Below are 26198 nucleotides of genomic sequence, written 5' to 3' on the forward strand. Positions count from 1 at the left end.
GACAAGACAAGACAAGACAAGACAAGACAAGACAAGACAAGACAAAACAAGACAAAACAAGACAAGACAAGACAAGACAAGACAAGACAAGACAAGACAAGACAAGACAAGACAAGACAAGACAAGACAAGACAAGACAAGACAAAAGACAAGACAAGACAGGACAGGACAAGACAAGACAAGATAAGACCAGACAAGACAAGACAAGACCAGACAAGACCAGACAAGAAAAGAAAAGACAAGACAAGACAAGACAAGACAATACAAGACAAAACAACACAACACACGACATGACATCACAAGACAAGACAAGACAAGACAAGACAAGACAAGACAAGACAAGACAAGACAAGACAAGACAAGACAAGACAAGACAAGACAAGACAAAACAAGACAAGACAAGACAAGACAAGACCAGACAAGACAAGACAAGGCAAGACAAGACAAGACAAGACAAGACAAGACAAGACAAGACAAGACAAGACAAGACAAGACAAGACAAGACAAGACAAGACAAGACAAAACAACACAACACAACACACGACAAGACAAGACAAGACAAGACAAGACAAGACAAGACAAGACAAGACAAGACAAGACAAGACAAGACAAGAAAAGAAAAGACAAGACAAGACAAGTCAAGACAAGACAAGACAAGACAAGACAAGACAAGACAAGACAAGACAAAACAAGACAAGTCAAGACAAGACAAGACAAGACAAGACAAGACAAGACAAGACAAGACAAGACAAGAAAAGACAAGACAAGACAAAACAAGACAAGACAAGACCAAACAAGACAAGACAAGACAAAACAACACAACACATGACGTGACATGACAGTACAAGACAAGAAAAGACAAGACAAGACAAGAAAAGACAAGACAAGACAGGACAGGACAAGACAAGACAAGATAAGACCAGACAAGACATGACAAGACCAGACAAGACCAGACAAGAAAAGAAAAGACAAGACAAGACAAGACAAGACAATACAAGACAAATCAACACAACACACGACATGACATCACAAGACAAGACAAGACAAGACAAGACAAGACAAGACAAGACAAGACAAGACAAGACAAGACAAGACAAGACAAGACAAGACAAGACAAGACAAGACAAGACAAGACAAAACAAGACAAAACAAGACAAGACAAGACAAGACAAGACAAGACAAGACAAGACAAGACAAGACAAGACAAGACAAGACAAGACAAGACAAGACAAGACAAAAGACAAGACAAGACAGGACAGGACAAGACAAGACAAGATAAGACCAGACAAGACAAGACAAGACCAGACAAGACCAGACAAGAAAAGAAAAGACAAGACAAGACAAGACAAGACAATACAAGACAAAACAACACAACACACGACATGACATCACAAGACAAGACAAGACAAGACAAGACAAGACAAGACAAGACAAGACAAGACAAGACAAGACAAGACAAGACAAGACAAGACAAGACAAAACAAGACAAGACAAGACAAGACAAGACCAGACAAGACAAGACAAGGCAAGATAAGGCAAGACAAGACAAGACAAGACAAGACAAGACAAGACAAGACAAGACAATACAAGACAAGACAAGACAAGACAAGACAAGACAAGACAAGACAAGACCAAACAAGACAAGACAAGACAAGACAAGACAAGACAAGACAAGACAAGACAAAACAAAACAACACAACACAACACACGACATGACATCACAAGACAAGACAAGACAAGACAAGACAAGACAAGACAAGACAACACAACGCACGACATGACAAGACAAGACAAGACAAGACAAGACAAGACATGACATGACAAGACAAAACAAGACAAGACAAGACAAGAAAAGACAAGACAAGACAAGACAAGACAAGACAAGACTAGACAAGACAAGGCAAGATAAGGCAAGACAAGACAAGACAAGACAAGACAAGACAAGACAAGACAAGACAAGACAAGACAAGACAAGACAAGACAAGACAAGACAAGACAAGACAAGACAAGACAAGACAAGACAAGACAAGACAAGACAAGACAAGACAAGACAAGACAAGACAAGGCAAGATAAGGCAAGACAAGACAAGACAAGACAAGACAAGACAAGACAAGACAAGACAAGACAAGACAAGGCAAGACAAGACAAAACAAGACAAGACAAGACAAGACAAGACAAGACAAGACAAGACAAGACAAGACAAGACAAGACAAGACAAGACAAGACAAGACAAGACAAGACAAGACAAGACAAGACAAGACAAGACAAGACAAGACAAGACAAGACAAGACAAGACAAGACAAGACAAGACAAGACAAGACCAAACAAGACAAGACAAGACAAGACAAGACAAGACAAGACAAAACAAAACAACACAACACAACACACGACATGACATCACAAGACAAGACAAGACAAGACAAGACAAGACAAGACAAGACAAGACAAGACAAGACAAGACAAGACAAGACAAGACAAAACAAGACAAGACAAGACCAAACAAGACAAAACAACACAACACATGACGTGACATGACAGTACAAAACAAGACAAGACAAGACAAGACAAGACAAGACAAGACAAGACAAGACAAGACAAGACAAGACAAGACAAGACAAGACAAGACAAGACAAGACAAGACAAGACAAGACAAGACAAGACAAGACAAGACAAGACAAGACAAGACAAGACAAAACAAAACAACACAACACAACACAACACACGACATCACAAGACAAGACAAGACAAGACAAGACAAGACAACACAACGCACGACATGACAAGACAAGACAAGACAAGACAAGACAAGACATGACATGACAAGACAAAACAAGACAAGACAAAACAACACAACGCACGACATGACAAGACAAGACAAGACAAGACATGACATGACAAGACAAAACAAAACAAGACAAGACAAAACAACGCACGACATGACATGACAAGACAAGACAAGACAAGACAAGACAAGACAAGACAAGACAAGACAAGACAAGACAAGACAAGACAAGACAAGACAAGACAAGACAAGACAAGACAAGACAAGACAAGACAAGACAAGACAAGACAAGACAAGACAAGACAAGACAAGACAAGACAAGACAAAACAAGTCAAGACAAGACAAGACAAGACAAGACAAGACAAGACAAGACAAGACAAGACAAGACAAGACAAGACAAGACAAGACAAGACAAGACAAGACAAGACAAGACAAGACAAGACAAGACAAGACAAGACAAGACAAGACAAGACAAGACAAGACAAGACAAGACAAGACAAGACAAGACAAGACAAGACAAGACAAGACAAGACAAGACAAGACAAGACAAGACAAGACAAGACAAGACAAGACAAGACAAAACAAGACAAGACAAGACAAGACAAGACAAGAAAAGAAAAGAAAAGACAAGACAAGACAAGTCAAGACAAGACAAGACAAGACAAGACAAGACAAAACAAGACAAGACAAGACAAGACAAGACAAGATAAGACCAGACAAGACAAGACAAGACAAGACCAGACATGACAAGACAAGACAAGCCAAGACAAGACAAGACAAGACAAGACAAGACAAGACAAGACAAGACAAGACAAGACAAGACAAGACAAGACAAGACAAGACAAGACAAGACAAAACAACACAACACAACACACGACAAGACAAGGCAAGACAAGACAAGACAAGACAAGACAAGACAAGACAAGACAAGAAAAGAAAAGACAAGACAAGACAAGTCAAGACAAGACAAGACAAGACAAGACAAGACAAGACAAGACAAGACAAGACAAGACAAAACAAGACAAGTCAAGACAAGACAAGACAAGACAAGACAAGACAAGACAAGACAAGACAAGACAAGACAAAACAAGACAAGACAAGACAAGACAAGACAAGACAAGACAAGACAAGACAAGACAAGACAAAACAAGACAAGACAAGACCAAACAAGACAAGACAAGACAAAACAACACAACACATGACGTGACATGACAGTACAAGACAAGAAAAGACAAGACAAGACAAGAAAAGACAAGACAAGACAGGACAGGACAAGACAAGACAAGATAAGACCAGACAAGACAAGACAAGACCAGACAAGACCAGACAAGAAAAGAAAAGACAAGACAAGACAAGACAAGACAATACAAGACAAATCAACACAACACACGACATGACATCACAAGACAAGACAAGACAAGACAAGACAAGACAAGACAAGACAAGACAAGACAAGACAAGACAAGACAAGACAAGACAAGACAAGACAAGACAAGACAAGACAAGACAAGACAAGACAAGACAAGACAAGACAAAACAAGACAAGACAAGACAAGACAAGACCAGACAAGACAAGACAAGGCAAGATAAGGCAAGACAAGACAAGACAAGACAAGACAAGACAAGACAAGACAAGACAAGACAAGACAAGACAAGACAAGACAAGACAAGACAAGACAAGACAAGACAAGACAAGACAAGACAAGACAAGACAAGACAAGACAAGACAAGACAAGACAAAACAAGACAAGACAAGACAAGACAAGACCAGACAAGACAAGACAAGACAAGGCAAGATAAGGCAAGACAAGACAAGACAAGACAAGACAAGACAAGACAAGACAAGACAAGACAAGACAAGACAAGACAAGACAAGACAAGACAAGACAAGACAAGACAAGACAAGACAAGACAAGACAAGACAAGACAAGACAAGACAAGACAAGACAAGACAAGACAAGACAAGACAAGACAAGACAAGACAAGACAAGACAAGACAAGACAAGACAAGACCAGACAAGACAAGACAAGGCAAGATAAGGCAAGACAAGACAAGACAAGACAAGACAAGACAAGACAAGACAAGACAAGACAATACAAGACAAGACAAGACAAGACAAGACAAGACAAGACAAGACAAGACAAGACAAGACAAGACAAGACAAGACAAGACAAGACAAGACAAAACAAAACAACACAACACAACACACGACATAACATCACAAGACAAGACAAGACAAGACAAGACAAGACAAGACAAGACAAGACAAGACAAGACAACACAACGCACGACATGACAAGACAAGACAAGACAAGACAAGACAAGACATGACATGACAAGACAAAACAAGACAAGACAAAACAACACAACGCACGACATGACAAGACAAGACAAGACAAGACATGACATGACAAGACAAAACAAGACAAGACAAAACAACACAACGCACGACATGACATGACATGACAAGACAAGACAAGACAAGACAAGACAAGACAAGACAAGACAAGACAAGACAAGACAAGACAAGACAAGACAAGACAAGACAAGACAAGACAAGACAAGACAAGACAAAACAAGTCAAGACAAGACAAGACAAGACAAGGCAAGACAAGACAAGACAAGACAAGACAAAACAAGACAAGACAAGACAAGACAAGACAAGACAAGACAAGACAAGACAAGACAAGACAACACAACACATGACGTGACATGACAGTACAAGACAAGACAAGACAAGACAAGACAAGACAAGACAAGGCAAGACAAGACAAGACAAGACAAGACAAGACAAGACAAGACAAGACAAGATAAGACAAGACAAGACAAGACAAGACAAGACAAGACAAGACAAGACAAAACAAAACAACACAACACAACACACGACATGACATCACAAGACAAGACAAGACAAGACAAGACAAGACAAAACAAGACAAGACAAGACAAGACAAGACAAGACAAGACAAGACAAGACAAGACAAAACAAGACAAGACAAGACCAAACAAGACAAGACAAGACAAGACAAGACAAGACAAGACAAGACAAGACAAGACAAGACAAGACAAGACAAGACAAGACAAGACAAGACAAGACAAGACAAGACAAGACAAGACAAGACCAAACAAGACAAGACAAGACAAGACAAGACAAGACAAGACAAAACAAAACAACACAACACAACACACGACATGACATCACAAGACAAGACAAGACAAGACAAGACAAGACAAGACAAGACAAGACAAGACAAGACAAGACAAGACAAGACAAGACAAGACAAAACAAGACAAGACAAGACCAAACAAGACAAAACAACACAACACATGACGTGACATGACAGTACAAAACAAGACAAGACAAGACAAGACAAGACAAGACAAGACAAGACAAGACAAGACAAGACAAGACAAGACAAGACAAGACAAGACAAGACAAGACAAGACAAGACAAGACAAGACAAGACAAGACAAGACAAGACAAGACAAAACAAAACAACACAACACAACACAACACACGACATCACAAGACAAGACAAGACAAGACAAGACAAGACAACACAACGCACGACATGACAAGACAAGACAAGACAAGACAAGACAAGACATGACATGACAAGACAAAACAAGACAAGACAAAACAACACAACGCACGACATGACAAGACAAGACAAGACAAGACATGACATGACAAGACAAAACAAAACAAGACAAGACAAAACAACGCACGACATGACATGACATGACAAGACAAGACAAGACAAGACAAGACAAGACAAGACAAGACAAGACAAGACAAGACAAGACAAGACAAGACAAGACAAGACAAGACAAGACAAGACAAGACAAGACAAGACAAGACAAGACAAGACAAGACAAGACAAGACAAGACAAAACAAGTCAAGACAAGACAAGACAAGACAAGACAAGACAAGACAAGACAAGACAAGACAAGACAAGACAAGACAAGACAAGACAAGACAAGACAAGACAAGACAAGACAAGACAAGACAAGACAAGACAAGACAAGACAAGACAAGACAAGACAAGACAAGACAAGACAAGACAAGACAAGACAAGACAAGACAAGACAAGACAAGACAAGACAAGACAAGACAAGACAAGACAAGACAAGACAAGACAAGACAAAACAAGACAAGACAAGACAAGACAAGACAAGACAAGACAAGAAAAGAAAAGAAAAGACAAGACAAGACAAGTCAAGACAAGACAAGACAAGACAAGACAAGACAAAACAAGACAAGACAAGACAAGACAAGACAAGATAAGACCAGACAAGACAAGACAAGACAAGACCAGACATGACAAGACAAGACAAGCCAAGACAAGACAAGACAAGACAAGACAAGACAAGACAAGACAAGACAAGACAAGACAAGACAAGACAAGACAAGACAAGACAAAACAACACAACACAACACACGACAAGACAAGGCAAGACAAGACAAGACAAGACAAGACAAGACAAGACAAGACAAGAAAAGAAAAGACAAGACAAGACAAGTCAAGACAAGACAAGACAAGACAAGACAAGACAAGACAAGACAAGACAAGACAAGACAAAACAAGACAAGTCAAGACAAGACAAGACAAGACAAGACAAGACAAGACAAGACAAGACAAGACAAAACAAGACAAGACAAGACAAGACAAGACAAGACAAGACAAGACAAGACAAGACAAAACAAGACAAGACAAGACCAAACAAGACAAGACAAGACAAAACAACACAACACATGACGTGACATGACAGTACAAGACAAGAAAAGACAAGACAAGACAAGAAAAGACAAGACAAGACAGGACAGGACAAGACAAGACAAGATAAGACCAGACAAGACAAGACAAGACCAGACAAGACCAGACAAGAAAAGAAAAGACAAGACAAGACAAGACAAGACAATACAAGACAAATCAACACAACACACGACATGACATCACAAGACAAGACAAGACAAGACAAGACAAGACAAGACAAGACAAGACAAGACAAGACAAGACAAGACAAGACAAGACAAGACAAGACAAGACAAGACAAGACAAGACAAGACAAGACAAGACAAGACAAGACAAGACAAGACAAGACAAGACAAAACAAGACAAGACAAGACAAGACAAGACCAGACAAGACAAGACAAGGCAAGATAAGGCAAGACAAGACAAGACAAGACAAGACAAGACAAGACAAGACAAGACAAGACAAGACAAGACAAGACAAGACAAGACAAGACAAGACAAGACAAGACAAGACAAGACAAGACAAGACAAGACAAGACAAGACAAAACAAGACAAGACAAGACAAGACAAGACCAGACAAGACAAGACAAGACAAGGCAAGATAAGGCAAGACAAGACAAGACAAGACAAGACAAGACAAGACAAGACAAGACAAGACAAGACAAGACAAGACAAGACAAGACAAGACAAGACAAGACAAGACAAGACAAGACAAGACAAGACAAGACAAGACAAGACAAGACAAGACAAGACAAGACAAGACAAGACAAGACAAGACAAGACAAGACAAGACCAGACAAGACAAGACAAGGCAAGATAAGGCAAGACAAGACAAGACAAGACAAGACAAGACAAGACAAGACAAGACAAGACAATACAAGACAAGACAAGACAAGACAAGACAAGACAAGACAAGACAAGACAAGACAAGACAAGACAAGACAAGACAAGACAAGACAAGACAAGACAAGACAAAACAAAACAACACAACACAACACACGACATAACATCACAAGACAAGACAAGACAAGACAAGACAAGACAAGACAAGACAAGACAAGACAAGACAAGACAACACAACGCACGACATGACAAGACAAGACAAGACAAGACAAGACAAGACATGACATGACAAGACAAAACAAGACAAGACAAAACAACACAACGCACGACATGACAAGACAAGACAAGACAAGACATGACATGACAAGACAAAACAAGACAAGACAAAACAACACAACGCACGACATGACATGACATGACAAGACAAGACAAGACAAGACAAGACAAGACAAGACAAGACAAGACAAGACAAGACAAGACAAGACAAGACAAGACAAGACAAGACAAGACAAGACAAGACAAAACAAGTCAAGACAAGACAAGACAAGACAAGACAAGACAAGACAAGACAAGACAAGACAAAACAAGACAAGACAAGACAAGACAAGACAAGACAAGACAAGACAAGACAAGACAAGACAAGACAAGACAAGACAAGACAAGACAAGACAAGACAAGACAAGACAAGACAAGACAAGACAAGACAAGACAAAACAAGACAAGACAAGACAAGACAAGACAAGACAAGACAAGACAAGACAAGACAAAACAAGTCAAGACAAGACAAGACAAGACAAAACAAAACAACACAACACAACACACGACATGACATCACAAGACAAGACAAGACAAGACAAGACAAGACAAGACAAGACAAGACAAGACAACACAAGACAAGACAAGACAAGACAAGACAAGACAAGACAAGACAAGACCAAACAAGACAAGACAAGACAAGACAAGGCAAGACAAGACAAGACAAGACAAGACAAGACAAGACAAGACAAGACAAGACAAGACAAGACAAGACAAGGTAAGACAAGACAAGACAAGACAAGACAAGACAAGACAAGACAAGACAAGACAAGACAAGACGAGACAAGACAAGACAAGGCAAGACAAGACAAGACAAGACATGACATGACAAGACAAAACAAGACAAGACAATACAAGACAAGACAAGACAAGACAAGACAAGACAAGACAAGACAAAATAAGACAAGACAAAAACAAACACAACACACGTATGACATGGCATGACATGACAAGACAAGACAAGACAAGACAAGACAAGACAAGACAAGACAAGACAAGACAAGACAAGACAAGACAAGACAAGACAAGACAAGACAAGACAAGACAAGACAAGACAAGACAAGACAAGACAAGACAAGACAAGACAAGACAAGACAAGACAAGACAAGACAAGACAAGACAAGACAAGACAAGACAAGACAAGACAAGACAAGACAAGACAAGACAAGACAAGACAAGACAAGACAAGACAAGACAAGACAAAACAACACAACACAACACACGACAAGACAAGGCAAGACAAGACAAGACAAGACAAGACAAGACAAGACAAGACAAGACAAGACAAGACAAGACAAGACAAGACAAGACAAGACAAAACAAACAAACAACACAACACAACACACGACATAACATCACAAGACAAAACAAGACAAGTCAAGACAAGACAAGACAAGACAAGACAAGACAAGACAAGACAAGACAAGACAAAACAAGACAAGACAAGACAAGACAAGACAAGACAAGACAAGACAAGACAAGACAAAACAAGACAAGACAAGACCAAACAAGACAAGACAAGACAAAACAACACAACACATGACGTGACATGACAGTACAAGACAAGAAAAGACAAGACAAGACAAGAAAAGACAAGACAAGACAGGACAGGACAAGACAAGACAAGATAAGACCAGACAAGACAAGACAAGACCAGACAAGACCAGACAAGAAAAGAAAAGACAAGACAAGACAAGACAAGACAATACAAGACAAATCAACACAACACACGACATGACATCACAAGACAAGACAAGACAAGACAAGACAAGACAAGACAAGACAAGACAAGACAAGACAAGACAAGACAAGACAAGACAAGACAAGACAAGACAAGACAAGACAAGACAAGACAAGACAAGACAAGACAAGACAAGACAAGACAAGACAAGACAAAACAAGACAAGACAAGACAAGACAAGACCAGACAAGACAAGACAAGGCAAGATAAGGCAAGACAAGACAAGACAAGACAAGACAAGACAAGACAAGACAAGACAAGACAAGACAAGACAAGACAAGACAAGACAAGACAAGACAAGACAAGACAAGACAAGACAAGACAAGACAAGACAAGACAAGACAAGACAAGACAAGACAAGACAAGACAAAACAAGACAAGACAAGACAAGACAAGACCAGACAAGACAAGACAAGACAAGGCAAGATAAGGCAAGACAAGACAAGACAAGACAAGACAAGACAAGACAAGACAAGACAAGACAAGACAAGACAAGACAAGACAAGACAAGACAAGACAAGACAAGACAAGACAAGACAAGACAAGGCAAGACAAGACAAGACAAGACAAGACAAGACAAGACAAGACAAGACAAGACCAGACAAGACAAGACAAGGCAAGATAAGGCAAGACAAGACAAGACAAGACAAGACAAGACAAGACAAGACAAGACAAGACAATACAAGACAAGACAAGACAAGACAAGACAAGACAAGACAAGACAAGACAAGACAAGACAAGACAAGACAAGACAAGACAAGACAAGACAAGACAAAACAAAACAACACAACACAACACACGACATAACATCACAAGACAAGACAAGACAAGACAAGACAAGACAAGACAAGACAAGACAAGACAAGACAACACAACGCACGACATGACAAGACAAGACAAGACAAGACATGACATGACAAGACAAAACAAGACAAGACAAAACAACACAACGCACGACATGACAAGACAAGACAAGACAAGACATGACATGACAAGACAAAACAAGACAAGACAAAACAACACAACGCACGACATGACATGACATGACAAGACAAGACAAGACAAGACAAGACAAGACAAGACAAGACAAGACAAGACAAGACAAGACAAGACAAGACAAGACAAGACAAGACAAGACAAGACAAGACAAGACAAAACAAGTCAAGACAAGACAAGACAAGACAAGACAAGACAAGACAAGACAAGACAAGACAAAACAAGACAAGACAAGACAAGACAAGACAAGACAAGACAAGACAAGACAAGACAAGACAAGACAAGACAAGACAAGACAAGACAAGACAAGACAAGACAAGACAAGACAAGACAAGACAAGACAAGACAAGACAAAACAAGACAAGACAAGACAAGACAAGACAAGACAAGACAAGACAAGACAAGACAAAACAAGTCAAGACAAGACAAGACAAGACAAAACAAAACAACACAACACAACACACGACATGACATCACAAGACAAGACAAGACAAGACAAGACAAGACAAGACAAGACAAGACAACACAAGACAAGACAAGACAAGACAAGACAAGACAAGACAAGACAAGACCAAACAAGACAAGACAAGACAAAACAAAACAACACAACACAAGACAAAACAAAACAACACAACACAACACACGACATGACATCACAAGACAAGACAAGACAAGACAAGACAAGACAAGACAAGACAAGACAAGACAACACAACGCACGACATGACAAGACAATACAAGACAAGACAAGACAAGACATGACATGACAAGACAAAACAAGACAAGACAAGACAAGACAAGACAAGACAAGACAAAACAAAACAACACAACACAACACACGACATGACATCACAAGACAAGACAAGACAAGACAAGACAAGACAAAACAAGACAAGACAAGACAAGACAAGACAAGACAAGACAAGACAAGACAAGACAAAACAAGACAAGACAAGACCAAACAAGACAAGACAAGACAAAACAACACAACACATGACGTGACATGACAGTACAAGACAAGACAAGACAAGACAAGACAAGACAAGACAAGGCAAGACAAGACAAGACAAGACAAGACAAGACAAGACAAGACAAGACAAGATAAGACAAGACAAGACAAGACAAGACAAGACAAGACAAGACAAGACAAAACAAAACAACACAACACAACACACGACATGACATCACAAGACAAGACAAGACAAGACAAGACAAGACAAAACAAGACAAGACAAGACAAGACAAGACAAGACAAGACAAGACAAGACAAGACAAGACAAAACAAGACAAGACAAGACCAAACAAGACAAGACAAGACAAAACAACACAACACATGACGTGACATGACAGTACAAGACAAGACAAGACAAGACAAGACAAGACAAGACAAGGCAAGACAAGACAAGACAAGACAAGACAAGACAAGACAAGACAAGACAAGACAAGACAAGACAAGACAAGGTAAGACAAGACAAGACAAGACAAGACAAGACAAGACAAGACAAGACAAGACAAGACAAGACGAGACAAGACAAGACAAGGCAAGACAAGACAAGACAAGACATGACATGACAAGACAAAACAAGACAAGACAATACAAGACAAGACAAGACAAGACAAGACAAGACAAGACAAGACAAGACAAGACAAGACAAAATAAGACAAGACAAAAACAAACACAACACACGTATGACATGGCATGACATGACAAGACAAGACAAGACAAGACAAGACAAGACAAGACAAAATAAGACAAGACAAAACAACACAACACACGTATGACATGGCATGACATGACAAGACAAGACAAGACAAGACAAGACAAGATAAGACATGACAAGACAAAATAAGACAAGACAAAACAACACAACACACGTATGACATGGCATGACATGACAAGACAAGACAAGACAAGACAAGACAAGACAAGACAAGACAAGACAAGACAAGACATGACATGACATGACAAGACAAAATAAGACAAGACAAAACAACACAACACACGTATGACATGGCATGACATGACAAGACAAGACAAGACAAGACAAGACAAAACAAGACAAGACAAGACAAAACAACACAACACATGACGTGACATGACAGTACAAGACAAGAAAAGACAAGACAAGACAAGAAAAGACAAGACAAGACAGGACAAGACAAGACAAGACAAGACAAGACAAGACAAGACAAGACAAGACAAGACAAGACAAGACAAGACAAGACAAGACAAGACAAGACAAGACAAGACAAGACAAGACAAGACAAGACAAGACAAGACAAAACAAGTCAAGACAAGACAAGACAAGACAAGACAAGACAAGACAAGACAAGACAAGACAAGACAAAACAAGACAAGACAAGACAAGACAAGACAAGACAAGACAAAACAAGACAAGACAAGACAAGACAAGACAAGACAAGACAAGACAAGACAAGACAAGACAAGACAAGACAAGACAAGACAAGACAAGACAAGACAAGACAAGACAAGACAAGACAAGACAAGACAAGACAAGACAAGACAAGACAAGACAAGACAAGACAAGACAAGACAAGACAAGACAAGACAAGACAAGACAAGACAAGACAAGACAAGACAAGACAAGACAAGACAAAACAAGACAAGACAAGACAAGACAAGACAAGACAAGACAAGACAAGACAAGACAAGACAAAACAACACAACGCACGACAAGACAAGACAAGACAAGACAAAACAACACAACACACGACAAGACAAGACAAGACAAGACAAGACAAGACAAGACAAGACAAGACAAGACAAGACAAGAAAAGAAAAGAAAAGACAAGACAAGACAAGTCAAGACAAGACAAGACAAGACAAGACAAGACAAGACAAGACAAGACAAGACAAGACAAGACAAGACAAGACAAGACAAGACAAAACAAGACAAGTCAAGACAAGACAAGACAAGACAAGACAAGACAAGACAAGACAAGACAGGACAAGACAAGACAAGACAAGACAAGACAAGACAAGACAAAACAAGACAAGACAAGACCAAACAAGACAAGACAAGACAAAACAACACAACACATGACGTGACATGACAGTACAAGACAAGAAAAGACAAGACAAGACAGGACAGGACAAGACAAGACAAGATAAGACCAGACAAGACAAGACAAGACCAGACAAGACCAGACAAGAAAAGAAAAGACAAGACAAGACAAGACAAGACAAGACAATACAAGACAAAACAACACAACACACGACATGACATCACAAGACAAGACAAGACAAGACAAGACAAGACAAGACAAGACAAGACAAGACAAGACAAGACAAGACAAGACAAAACAAGACAAGACAAGACAAGACAAGACCAGACAAGACAAGACAAGGCAAGATAAGGCAAGACAAGACAAGACAAGACAAGACAAGACAAGACAAGACAAGACAATACAAGACAAGACAAGACAAGACAAGACAAGACAAGACAAGACAAGACAAGACCAAACAAGACAAGACAAGACAAGACAAGACAGAACAAGACAAGACAAGACAAGACAAAACAAAACAACACAACACAACACACGACATGACATCACAAGACAAGACAAGACAACACAACGCACGACATGACAAGACAAGACAAGACAAGACAAGACAAGACAAGACATGACATGACAAGACAAAACAAGACAAGACAAGACAAGACAAGAAAAGACAAGACAAGACAAGACAAGACAAGACAAGACAAGACTAGACAAGACAAGGCAAGATAAGGCAAGACAAGACAAGACAAGACAAGACAAGACAAGACAAGACAAGACAAGACAAGACAAGACAAGACAAGACAAGACAAGACAAGACAAGACAAGACAAGACAAGACAAGACAAGACAAGACAAGACAAGACAAGACAAGACAAGACAAGACAAGACAAGACAAGACAAGGCAAGATAAGGCAAGACAAGACAAGACAAGACAAGACAAGACAAGACAAGACAAGACAAGACAAGGCAAGACAAGACAAAACAAGACAAGACAAGACAAGACAAGACAAGACAAGACAAGACAAGACAAGACAAGACAAGACAAGACAAGACAAGACAAGACAAGACAAGACAAGACAAGACAAGACAAGACAAGACAAGACAAGACAAGACAAGACAAGACAAGACAAGACAAGACAAGACAAGACAAGACAAGACAAGACAAGACAAGACAAGACAAGACAAGACAAGACAAGACAAGACCAAACAAGACAAGACAAGACAAGACAAGACAAGACAAGACAAGACAAGACAAGACAAGACAAGACAAAACAAAACAACACAACACAACACACGACATGACATCACAAGACAAGACAAGACAAGACAAGACAAGACAAAACAAGACAAGACAAGACAAGACAAGACAAGACAAGACAAGACAAGACAAGACAAGACAAGACAAGACAAGACAAGACAAAACAAGACAAGACAAGACCAAACAAGACAAGACAAGACAAAACAACACAACACATGACGTGACATGACAGTACAAGACAAGACAAGACAAGACAAGACAAGACAAGACAAGACAAGACAAGACAAGACAAGACAAGACAAGACAAGACAAGACAAGACAAGACAAGACAAGACAAGACAAGACAAGACTAGACAAGACAAGGCAAGATAAGACAAGACAAGACAAGACAAGACAAGACCAGACAAGACAAGACAAAACAAGACAAGACAAGACAAGACAAGACAAAACAAGACAAGACAAGACAAGACAAGACAAGACAAGACAAGACAAGACAAGACAAGACAAGACAAGACAAGACAAGACAAGACAAGACAAGACAAGACAAGACAAGACAAGACAAGACAAGACAAGACAAGACAAGACAAGACAAGACAAGACAAGACAAGACAAGACAAGACCAGACAAGACCAGACAAGACAAGACAAGACAAGACAAAACAAGACAAGACAAGACAAGACAAGACCAGACAAGACAAGACAAGACCAGACAAGACCAGACAAGAAAAGAAAAGACAAGACAAGACAAGACAAGACAATACAAGACAAGACAAGACAAGACAAGACAAGACAAGACAAGACAAGACAAGACAAGACAAGACAAGACAAGACAAGACAAAACAACACAACACATGACGTGACATGACAGTACAAGACAAGACAAGACAAGACAAGACAAGACAAGACAAGACCAGACAAGACAAGACAAGACCAGACAAGACCAGACAAGAAAAGAAAAGACAAGACAAGACAAGACAAGACAATACAAGACAAGACATGACAAAACAACACAACACATGACGTGACATGACAGTACAAGACAAGACAAGACAAGACAAGACAAGACAAGACAAGACAAGACAAGACAAGACAAGACAAGACAAGACAAGACAAGACAAGACAAGACAAGACAAGACAAGACAAGACAAGACAAGACAAGTCAAGACAAGACAAGACAAGACCAGACAAGACAAGACAAGACAAGACAAGACAAGACAAGAAAAGACAAGACAAGACAGGACAGGACAAGACAAGACAAGATAAGACCAGACAAGACAAGACAAGACCAGACAAGACCAGACAAGAAAAGAAAAGACAAGACAAGACAAGACAAGACAATACAAGACAAGACAAGACAAGACAAGACAAGACAAGACAAGACAAGACAAGACAAGACAAGACAAGACAAGACAAGACAAGACAAGACAAGACAAGACAAGACAAGACAAGTCAAGACAAGACAAGACAAGACCAGACAAGACAAGACTAGACAAGACAAGGCAAGACAAGACAAGACCAAACAAGACAAGACAAGACAAGACAAGACAAGACAAGACAAGACAAGACAAGACAAAACAAGACAAGACAAGACCAAACAAGTCAAGACAAGACAAGACAAGACAAGACAAGAAAAGACAAGACAAGACAAGACAAGACAAGACGAGACAAGATAAGACATGACAAGACAAAATAAGACAAGACAAAACAACACAACACACGTATGACATGACATGGCATGACAAGACAAGACCAGACAATATAAGACATGTCAATACACAACAAGACAAGACAAAACAACACAACACACGACATAACAAGACAAGACAAGACACGACAAGACAAGACAAGAAAAGAAAAGACAAGACAATAGAAGACAAGACAAGACAAGACAAGATAAGACATGACAAGACAAAATAAGACAAGACAAAACCACACAACACACGTATGACATGGCATGACATGACAAGACAAGACAAGACAAGACAAGACAAAACAAGACAAGACAAGACAAGACAAGACAAGACAAGACAAGACAAGACAAGACAAGACATGACAAGACAAGACAAGACAAGACAAGACAAGACAAAGCAACACAAGACACGACATGACATGACATGACAAGACAAGACAAGACAAAACAACACAACACACGACATGACATCACAACACAAGACAAGACAATATAAGACATGACAAGACAAGACAAGACAAGACAAGACAAGACAAGACAAGACAAGACAAGACAAGACAAGACAAGACAAGACAAGACAAGACAAGACAAGACAAGACAAGACAAGACAAGACAAGACAAGACAAGACAAGACAAGACAAGACAAGACAAGACAAGACAAGACAAGACAAGACAAGACAAGACAAGACAAGACAAGACAAGACAAGACAAGACAAGACAAGACAAGACAAGACAAGACAAGACAAGACAAGACAAGACAAGACAAGACAAGACACGACAAGACAAGACAAGACAAGACAAGACAAGAAAAGACAAGACAATACAAGACAAGACAAGACGAGACAAGATAAGACATGACAAGACAAAATAAGACAAGACAAAACAACACAACACACGTATGACATGACATGGCATGACAAGACAAGACAAGACTAGACAAGACAAAACAAGACAAGACAAGACAATACAAGACAAAACAACACAACACACGACATGACATCACAACACAAGACAAGACAATATAAGACATGACAAGACAAGACAAGACAAGACATGACAAGACAAGACAAGACAAGACAAGACAAGACAAGACAAGACAAGACAAGACAAGACAAGACAAGACAAGACAAGACAAGACATGACATGACATGACAAGACAAGACAAGACATGACAATACACAACAAGACAAGACAAAACAACACAACACACGACATGACAAGACAAGACAAGACAAGACAAGACAAAGCAACACAAGACACGACATGACATGACATGACAAGACAAGACAAAACAACACAACACACGACAGGACAGGACAAGACAAGACAAGACAAGACATGAAAAGACATGACAAGACAAGACATGACAAGACAAGACAAGACAAGACAAGACAAGACAAGACAAGACAAGACAAGACAAGGCAAGACAAGACAAGACAAGACAAGACAAGACAAGACAAGACAAGACAAGACAAGACAAGACAAGACAAGACAAGACAAGACAAAACAACACAACACAACACAACACATGACATGACATGACAAGACAGGACAAGACAAAACAAGACAAGACAAAACAACACAACACACGACAGGACAGGACAAGACAAGACAAGACAAGACATGAAAAGACATGACAAGACAAGACATGACAAGACAAGACAAGACAAGACAAGGCAAGACAAGACAAGACAAGACAAGACAAGACAAGACAAGACAAGACAAGACAAGACAAGACAAGACAAGACAAGACAAGACAAGACAAAACAACACAACACAACACAACACATGACATGACATGACAAGACAGGACAAGACAAAACAAGACAAGACAAAACAACACAACACACGACATGACATCACAAGACAAGACAAGACAAGACAAGACAAGACAAGACAAGACAACACAAGACAAGACAAGACAAGACATGACAAGACAAAACAAGACAAGACAAGACAAGACAAGACATGACATGACATGACAAGACAAAACAAGACAAAACAACACAACACACGACATGACATGACATGACAAGACAAGACAAGACAATATAAGACATGACAATACACAACAAGACAAGACAAAACAACACAACACACGACATAACAAGACAAGACAAGACATGACAAGACAAGACAAGACAAGACAAGACAAGACAAGACAAGACAAGACCAGACAAGACAAGGCAAGATAAGGCAAGACAAGACAAGACAAGACAAGACAAGACAAGACAAGACATGACAAGACAAGACAAGGCAAGATAAGGCTAGACAAGACAAGACAAGACAAGACAAGACAAGACAAGACAAGACAAGACAAGACAAGACAAGACAAGACAAGACAAGACAAGACAAGACAAGACAAGACAAGACAAGACAAGACAAGACAAGACAAGACAAGACAAGACAAGACAAGACAAGACAAGACAAGACAAGACAAGACAAGACAAGACAAGACAAGACAAGATAAGACAAAACAAGACTAGACTAGACAAGACAAGACAAGACAAGACAAGACAAGACAAGACAAGACAAGACAAGACAAGACAAGACAAGGCAAGACAAGACAAGACAAGACATGACATGACATCACAAGACAAGACAAGACAAGACAAGACAAGACAAGACAAGACAAGACAAGACAAGACAAAAGAACACAACCCACGACATGACATCACAAGACAAGACAAGACAAGACAAGACAAGACAAGACAAGACAAGACAAGACAAGACAAGACAAGACAAGACAAGACAAGACAAGACAAGACAAGACAAGACAAGACAAGACAAGACAAGATAAGACAAAACAAGACTAGACAAGACAAGACAAGACAAGACAAGACAAGACAAGACAAGACAAGACATGACATGACAAGACAAGACAAAACAACACAACACACGACATGACAAGACAAGACAAGACAAGACAAAGCAACACAAGACACGACATAACATGACATGACAAGACAAGACAAAACAACACAAGACAAGACAAAACAACACAACACACGACATGACATTACATGAGAAAACAAGACAATACAAGACAAGACAAAACAAGACAAGACAAGACATGACAAGACAAGACAAGACAAGGCAAGATAAGGCAAGACAAGACAAGACAAGACAAGACAAGACAAGACAAAACAACACAACACAACACATGACATGACATGACAAGACAAGACAGGACAAGACAAAACAAGACAAAACAACACAACACACGACATGACATCACAAGACAAGAGAAGACAATATAAGACAAGACAAGACAAAACAACACAACACACGACATGACAAGACAAGACAAGGAGAAGACAAGACAAGACAAGACAAGACAAGACAAGACAAGACAAGACAAGACAAGACAAGACAAGACAAGATAAGACAAAACAAGACTAGACAAGACAAGACAAGACAAGACAAGACAAGACAAGACAAGACAAGACAAGACAAGACAAGATAAGACAAAACAAGACTAGACAAGACAAGACAAGACAAGACAAGACAAGACAAGACAAGACAAGACAAGACAAGACAAGGCAAGACAAGACAAGACATGACATGACATCACAAGACAAGACAAGACAAGACAAGACAAGACAAGACAAGACAAGACAAGACAAGACAAGACAAAAGAACACAACACACGACATGACATCACAAGACAAGACAAGACAAAACAAGACAAGACAAGACAAGACAAGACAAGACAAGACAAGACAAGACAAGACAAGACAAGACAAGACAAGACAAGACAAGACAAGACAAGACAAGATAAGACAAAACAAGACTAGACAAGACAAGACAAGACAAGACAAGACAAGACAAGACAAGACAAGACAAGACAAGACAAGACAAGACAAGACAAGACAAGACAAGACAAGACAAGACAAGACAAGACAAGACAAGACAAGACAAGACAAGACAAGACAAGACAAGACAAGACAAGACAAGACAAGACAAGACAAGACAAGACAAGACAAGACAAGACAAGACAAGACAAGACAAGACAAGACAAGACAAGACAAGACAAGACAAGACAAGACAAGACAAGACAAGACAAGACAAGACAAGACAAGACAAGACAAGACAAGACAAGACAAGACAAGACAAGACAAGACAAGACAAGACAAGACAAGACAAGACAAGACAAGACAAGACAAGACAAGACAAGACAAGACAAGACAAGACAAGACAAGACAAGACAATACAAGACAAGACAAGACAAGACAAGACAAGACAAGACAAGACAAGACAAGACAAGACAAGACAAGACAAGACAAGACAAGACAAGACAAGACAAGACAAGACAAGACAAGACAAGACAAGACAAGACAAAACAAGACAAGACAAGACAAGACAAGACAAATCAACACAACACACGACATGACATCACAAGACAAGACAAGACAAGACAAGACAAGACAAGATAAGACAAAACAAGACTAGACAAGACAAGACAAGACAAGACAGGACAAGACAAGACAAGACAAGACTAGACAAGACAAGACAAGACAAGACAAGACAAGACAAGACAAGACAAGACAAGACAAGACAAGACAAGACAAGACAAGACAAGACAAGACAAGACAAGACAAGACAAGACAAGACAAGACAAGACAAGACAAGACAAGACAAGACATGACATGACATGACAAGACAAGACAAGACAAGACAAGACATGACAATACACAACAAGACAAGACAAAACAACACAACACACGACATGACAAGACAAGACAAGACAAGACAAGACAAAGCAACCCAAGACACGACATGACATGACATGACAAGACAAGACAAAACAACACAACACACGACAGGACAGGACAACACAAGACAAGACAAGACATGACAAGACATGACAAGACAAGACATGACAAGACAAGACAAGACAAGACAAGACAAGACAAGGCAAGATAAGGCAAGACAAGACAAGACAAGACAAGACAAGACAAGACAAGACAAGACAAGACAAGACAAGACAAGACAAGACAAGACAAGACAAGACAAGACAAAACAACACAACACAACACAGCACATGACATGACATGACAAGACAGGACAAGACAAAACAAGACAAGACAAAACAACACAACACACGACATGACATCACAAGACAAGACAAGACAAGACAAGACAAGACAAGACAACACAAGACAAGACAAGACAAGACATGAAAAGACAAAACAAGACAAGACAAGACAAGACAAGACATGACATGACATGACAAGACAAAACAAGACAAAACAACACAACACACGACATGACATGACATGACAAGACAAGACAAGACAATATAAGACATGACAATACACAACAAGACAAGACAAAACAACACAACACACGACATAACAAGACAAGACAAGACACGACAAGACAAGACAAGAAAAGAAAAGACAAGACAATAGAAGACAAGACAAGACAAGACAAGATAAGACATGACAAGACAAAATAAGACAAGACAAAACCACACAACACACGTATGACATGGCATGACATGACAAGACAAGACAAGACAAGACAAGACAAAACAAGACAAGACAAGACAAGACAAGACAAGACAAGACAAGACAAGACAAGACATGACAAGACAAGACAAGACAAGACAAGACAAAGCAACACAAGACACGACATGACATGACATGACAAGACAAGACAAGACAAAACAACACAACACACGACAGGACAGGACAAGACAAGACAAGACAAGACAAGACAAGACAAAACAACACAACACACGACATGACATCACAACACAAGACAAGACAACATAAGACATGACAAGACAAGACAAGACAAGACAAGACAAGACAAGACAAGACAAGACAAGACAAGACAAGACAAGACAAGACAAGACAAGACAAGACAAGACAAGACAAGACAAGACAAGACAAGACAAGACAAGACAAGACAAGACAAGACAAGACAAGACAAGACAAGACAAGACAAGACAAGACAAGACAAGACAAGACAAGACAAGACAAGACAAGACAAGACAAGACAAGACAAGACAAGACAAGACAAGACAAGACAAGACAAGACAAGACAAGACACGACAAGACAAGACAAGACAAGACAAGACAAGACAAGAAAAGACAAGACAATACAAGACAAGACAAGACGAGACAAGATAAGACATGACAAGACAAAATAAGACAAGACAAAACAACACAACACACGTATGACATGACATGGCATGACAAGACAAGACAAGACTAGACAAGACAAAACAAGACAAGACAAGACAATACAAGACAAAACAACACAACACACGACATGACATCACAAGACAAGACAAGACAAGACAATATAAGACATGACAATACACAACAAGACAAGACAAAACAACACAACACACGTATGACATGACATGGCATGACAAGACAAGACAAGACTAGACAAGACAAAACAAGACAAGACAAGACAAGACAAGACAAAGCAACACAAGACACGACATGACATGACATGACAAGACAAGACAAAACAACACAACACACGACAGGACAGGACAGGACAAGACAAGACAAGACAAGACAAGACAAGACAAGACAAAACAACACAACACACGACATGACATCACAACACAAGACAAGACAATATAAGACATGACAAGACAAGACAAGACAAGACAAGACAAGACAAGACAAGACATGACAAGAAAAAAACAACACTAAACAACACAACACACGACATGACATGACATGACATGACAAGACAAGACAATATAAGACATGACAATACACAACAAGACAAGACAAAACAACACAACACACGACATGACAGGACAGGACAGGACAAGATAAGACAAGACAAGACAAGACAAGACAAGACACGACAAGACAAGACAAGACAAGACAAGAAAAGACAAGACAATACAAGACAAGACAAGACGAGACAAGATAAGACATGACAAGACAAAATAAGACAAGACAAAACAACACAACACACGTATGACATGACATGACATGACAAGACAAGACAAGACTAGACAAGACAAAACAAGACAAAACAACACAACACACAACATGACATCACAAGACAAGACAAGACAAGACAATATAAGACATGACAAGACAAAACAACACAACACACGACATGACAAGACAAGACAAGGAGAAGACACGACAAGACAAAACAACACAACACAGGACATGACATTACATGACAAAACATGACAAGACAAGACAAGACAAGACAAGACAAAATAAGACAAGACAAGACAAGACAAAATAAGACAAGACAAGACAAGACAAGATAAGACAAGACAAGACAAGACAAGACAAGACAAGACAAGACAAGACAAGACAAGACAAGACAAAATAAGACAAGACAAGACAAGACAAGACAAGACAAGACAAGACAAGACAAGACAAGACAAGACAAGACAAGACAAGACAAGACAAGACAAGACAAGACAAGACAAGACAAGACAAGACAAGACAAGACAAGACAAGACAAGACAAGACAAGACAAGACAAGACAAGACATGACAAGAAATAACAACACTAAACAACACAACACACGACATGACATGACATGACATGACAAGACAAGACAAGACAATATAAGACATGACAATACACAACAAGACAAGACAAAACAACACAACACACGACATGACAAGACAAGACAAAGCAACACAAGACAAGACACGACATGACATGACATGACAAGACAAGACAAAACAACACAACGCAACACATGACATGACAAGACAAGACAAAGCAAGACAAGACAAGACAAGACAAGACAAGACAAGACTAGACAAGACAAGGAGAAGACAAGACAAGACAAAACAACACAACACACGACATGACACGACATGACATGACATGACATGACAAGACAAGACAAGACAATATAAGACAAGACAACACAACACAACACACGACATGACATGACATGACAAGACAAGACAAGACAATATAAGACACGACAATACACGACAAGACAAGAGAAAACAACACACGACATGACAAGACAAGACAAGACAAGACAGGACAAAGCAGCACAAGACAAAACAACACAACATACGACATGACATGACAAGACAAGACAAGACAATATAAGACAAGACAACACAACACAACACACGACATGACATGACATGACAAGACAAGACAAGACAATATAAGACATGACAATACACAACAAGACAAGACAAAACAACACAACACACGACAAGACAAGACGCGACAAGACAAGACATGACATGACAAGACAAGACAAGACAAGACAAGACAAGACAAGACAAGACAAGACAAGACAAGACAAAGCAACACAAGACACGACATGACATGACAAGACAAAATAAGACAAGACAAAACAACACAACACACGTATGACATGACATGACATGACATGACAAGACAAGACAAGACAAGACTAGACAAGACAAAACAAGACAAGACAAGACAAGACAATACAAGACAAAACAACACAACACACGACATGACATCACAAGACAAGACAAGTCAAGACGATATAAGACATGACAAGACAAAACAACACAACACACGACATGACAAGACAAGACAAGGAGAAGACACGACAAGACAAAACAACACAACACACGACATGACATTACATGACAAAACATGACAAGACAAGACAAGACAAGACAAGACAAGACAAGACAAGACAAGACAAGAGAAAATAAGAGAAAATAAGACAAGACAAGACAAGACAAGACAAGACAAGACAAGACAAGACAAGACAAGACAAGACAAGACAAGACAAGACAAGACAAGACAAGACAAGACAAGACAAGACAAGACAAGACAA

Source organism: Zeugodacus cucurbitae, chromosome X, assembly GCF_028554725.1.
Source record: "Zeugodacus cucurbitae isolate PBARC_wt_2022May chromosome X, idZeuCucr1.2, whole genome shotgun sequence".
Lineage (NCBI taxonomy): Eukaryota > Metazoa > Arthropoda > Insecta > Diptera > Tephritidae > Zeugodacus > Zeugodacus cucurbitae.